General features: G+C 36.9%; 1 non-coding gene across 1 annotated transcript; it reads left to right on the top strand.

The window, feature by feature from the left end:
• Positions 1–3104: 3104 nt before the first annotated feature.
• On the top strand, positions 3105–3211 carry LOC112505043. Its single transcript, XR_003068312.1, has one exon. It is a non-coding gene; the product is annotated as a small nucleolar RNA R71 (small nucleolar RNA).
• Positions 3212–4645: the final 1434 nt, after the last annotated feature.

Raw genomic sequence — 4645 nt, forward strand, 5'->3', positions numbered from 1 at the left:
AAATCTTTAATGAACCTCCTATAAAAACCTGCATGTCCTAGAAAACTTCTAATCCCTTTTACAGTTGTTGGTTTAGGCAACTTCAATGCCTCTTTTGGAAATCAAATACCCTAACACTATGCCTTCTTTTACCATAAAGTGACACTTTTCCCAGTTCAAAACCAAATCTGTTTTTTCACATCTTTTAAGACTTTTTTCAAGGTTTTGTAAACATAGGTCATATGATGTCCCATATACTGAAAAATCATCTATGAAAATTTCCATGGAGTGTTCTAACATATATGAGAAAATAGACATCATACACCTTTGGAAAGTGGCAGGTGCATTACAAAGTCCAAAAGGCATTCTTCTAAAAGCAAAAGTTCCATATGGACATGTGAAAGTAGTCTTTTCCTAATCATCCGGTGCTATGGCAATCTGATTGTAACTGAAGTAGCCATCTAAGAAATAATAAAACTCTTTTCCTACTAGTCTATCTAAACATTTGGTCTATGAAGGGTAATGGAAAATGGTCTTTTTGAGTGGCTTTATTGAGCCTTCTACAGTCCATATATATCCTCCAACCAGTGACTGTTCTAGTAGGTATAAGTTCATTCTTCTCATTTGGTACAATAGTAACTCCTCCCTTTTTGGGTACACATTGCACAGGACTAACACATGTACTACTAGCAATAGGATAAATTATGTCAGCATCAAGCCATTTTAAAATCTCCTTTTTGACAACCTCCTTCATAACAGGATTTAGCCTTCTTTGAGGCTCAATGGAGGTGAAACTTTTGTCATCCAAGATAATTTTATGTTGACAAATGGTGGGACTTATCCCTTTGAGGTCAACAATGGTCCATCCTCTGGCCTTGGTATGAAGTTTCAACATGTCGACCAACTTTTCTTCTTGGTCAGTTTCTAATGATGATGAGATAATGACTGTCAACTTCCCTGAATCTCCTAAAAAGGCATACTTCAAATGTGAGGGAAGTTGTTTTAACTCTAAATCTAGAGCAACATCTAAGGAAGGAACAAGAATCTTCCTATCCTCAGTTTCTAAAACTTCAAAAGCAGCAGATTCTTGTGGTGTTTCTAATTCCTCAAAATCTTCCTCTTCATCACTATCAGTCTCAGATAAACCTAAGATTTCTCCCAAACTTTTCTCTTGACACCAGGTTTCTATCAGACTCAAAGTAGAACACTCTTCTCTTTCTTTCGGGTACCTAAGGGAATTAAAAACATTAAAAGTCACTTGTTGGTCTTGGACTCTCATGGTTAATTCTCCCTTCTATACATCTATTAGGGTTCTGCCAGTAGCTAGGATAGGTCTCCCTAAAATGATGGGAATGTCTTTGTCAGCCTCAAGGTCTAGGATGATAAAATCAGCTGGGAAAATAAACTTATAGGACATCCTCAATCTTTTCTCTGGGATAGTCTATGGACTTATCAGCTAACTGAAGAGTTACAGTTGTAGGTCTAGCTTCACTTATGCCTAGGGTATTGAAAACAAATAAAGGCATCAGGTTTATACTAGCACCTAAGTCACATAGAGCGTTTCCTATCTCTTTTCCTCCAATTGAACAAGGGATTGTAAAACTTCCAAGATCTTTAATCTTAGGAGGGATTTTACTGGACAACAAAGCACTGCAACCTTTAGTCAGAGCTACGGTCTCATATTCAGTCAACTTTTTCTTTTTACTCAAAATGTCTTTTAAAAACTTTGCATAACTTGGCATCTGCTCAATAGCTTCAACCAAGGGTATGTTTATGTGCAACTGTTTAAAAACATGAAGAAATTTTTTAAATTGTAATTCTTCTTTTGATTACTTAATCTTTGGGGATAAGGAATATAAGGAGTGACTGCAATAGGAGAAGTAGTCTTTTAAAGAGTTGGTGCTAGAATGGGTTTCAAAATTGGTCTTACAATTGGTTCTTTTTCAGTTCTATTAGGGATTATAGGACTGGTCTGGTTATTTATTGCGGGACTGTCACCAGATTGTGACACATCCATGACAACACTTTCTTTGGGAGTCTGGATTGTCTTGGGTTCATTAGGAAATAACAATGGAAAATCTGATCTTTCTGGAATGGCCATACTATCTATGGGCCTGACTATGGGTTGAGGCTCACTTGTATTCTCTGAATGGTTCACTGGAATGGTAGTCACAAAATCTGGTACAAAGGTAACAAAATCTTGTTCTACAATTTTCTTTTCAATCTCTGCTTTGTTTTGTTCTTTTTGTTCTTTTTGGGTATTTTCTAAATAACTTTTTCCACTCCTTCAAGTAACAACCTTAACATGCTCTTTTTCTTCTCTCTGAGGTATCTCTGTATTACTAGGTAGAGAACCTACTGGTCTTTTTCTTATCTCCAAAGCCATTTGTCCCATTTGAGTTTCAAGATTTTTTATTGAAGCTTGAGTTTGGGTTATAAAACCCTTCATCATTGCTTCCAAAGAAGTAGATGATTCAGCTTGCTGTTTGGGCTTGCTTTGGAAAGAAGATTGATGATTCTGAAAATTGGCATGTTGATTATTATGAGTGCCTTGATGCGCTTGCGAGTGAAAATTAGATTGGCCTTATTGTTGAAAATTGGATTGTCCTTGCGGTTGAAAATTGGACTGTCCTTGAGGCTTTTGCATTGGTGGGTTAAGAGCTGGACTATGTCATGAAAAACTTGGATGATTTCGCCATCCAACATTATAAGTCTGCGAAAATGGTCCAGTCTTGTTGACAAAATTCACAAGTTCAGGATTTCCAGGATAATGCTCAAAAGAGTGACCTTCACCACAGTACACACATTGCACAGATTGAACATTAGGATTAAAGGTATTAGCATCAGATTGCACATGTGGGCTAGATGTTAGATTTGAAATTAGCTTACTGATCTGAGCTGTTAATGCTGAAACAACATCTACCTCATTTATTCCAGCTGTTTTCTTCAGTGGCATTGCACGTGGATCAGACCATTGTCCGTTATTGTTAAAAATCTTTTCAAGTATGTCAAAACCTTCATTATAGGTACAAGCTGTGAAAGCTCCGCCTGCAGTAGCATCAAGCATTTGTCTAGCAACGACATTTAAACCGTTGTAAAATGTCTCTAGCTGTATACAGTACCGAAAAAAATGGTGGGGGCATTTTCTCAGCAGCTCTTTATACCTTTCCCATGCATCAGGAACTGCTTCATCATCCAGTTGTCTAAAACTACAAATTTCATTCCTGGATTTAGCATTCCTCGTAGGTGGAAAATACTTTTTCAAAAACTTTTCTGCCATTTCATTCCATGTAGTCACAGAGTCTGGTTGCAAWSAATTGTACCATGCTCTTGCTCGATCCCTTAGTGAAAATGGAAAAAGTTTTAGTCTCAGAGCATCGTCTGAAACATCAAGGATGAGAAAAGAGTATGTGATTTCCATAAAAGAACGCAGATGGGAATGATGATCTTCAGAAGATAAACCAGCGTACTGCCATTTGTTTGAAGCATTTGAAACATCAATGGTTTAAGCGAAAAATGGGTGGCACCAATGGTAGGCTTACGTATTCCTGTGTGCAATTGAGTTAAGTTAGGAATAACATATGCCATAATGCCACCATTTTTAGCATTTGCAAGACGAAAGATGTTTTGAGCCTCATCCTCAGGTGGAATATTTGGTTCATTTCTAATTATACCTTCTCGGTCAATAATCACATTTTCAGCCATCGTTTCAGAGGTTAAAGCTCGAAGAGCTCTTTGCACTCTTCTTCGTTGTCTGAAAGTTTGCTCAATATCTGGATCAAGTGGAAAAAATTCACCGTGTGACAGCCTCGACATGCACAGTGCGTTTAAAAAGATGGTAGAAAACTAACCTTTATAAACTTTACTTTAAAAAGAAAAACTTCAGCGTGCTATCCCCGGCAGCGGCGCCAAAAACTTGCTCGTCGGTTTATTCAACCTTAGATTTCAACACAAAATAGTATTCGGCGCAAGTATACACCTTGAACTACTGTCGTCTCGTAACAAGTAATAATGGTATAAGTACCAGATATCGTTCCCATAGAGATAGCTTCAAAGTTATTTCAAAAGTCCAGTCTATAAAAACTAGTTTTAGATGGCGAAACGAGGGATTTGATTTATCTAAAATTGGGAGGTTTGATAAGCAACTAAGAAAAATATCAGTCTTAAAAAGAAGCACAGGGTGTGACAGTTGCTTAAGACATTAAACAAATGATTCAGCAAAAAGGTGACATAGCATTCCTGTCACAATTATCTAAAATCAATAAATGATTTTATATAACTATGACAGTATCAACTATTAGGTCAGACGACCTTCCAAGAGTACACACTGGTCAACGTGCTATCGATACGATATCATTTATGTTAGACGCGTGAATCCTAGCACAACACAATGTTACCATCCTACACCGTAGGAGTATAGCATTTGTCAGACACTAAAGCTATTTAGAGTCTTCTCCTATTACCTCAGGTTTTGAAAGTCAAAACATTTTTATGCATAAAATTAGTTGTCAATTAATTTYAATGTAATCATCAAATGAAATATTAAACACCTGAAACAAATAGTAGACTATAATCCTAATAAGATACCTTTGTACTTTCACATCGGTTTTGGTCTTAATTTCCCGTTACACCCCAAGCTAAGGTGTTTAGCCCATCATCGCTCGAT

The sequence above is a fragment of the Cynara cardunculus genome, unplaced genomic scaffold (assembly GCF_001531365.2).
Source record: "Cynara cardunculus var. scolymus isolate 2C unplaced genomic scaffold, CcrdV1 Un_Scaffold_8036, whole genome shotgun sequence".
In the NCBI taxonomy this organism is placed as follows: domain Eukaryota; kingdom Viridiplantae; phylum Streptophyta; class Magnoliopsida; order Asterales; family Asteraceae; genus Cynara; species Cynara cardunculus.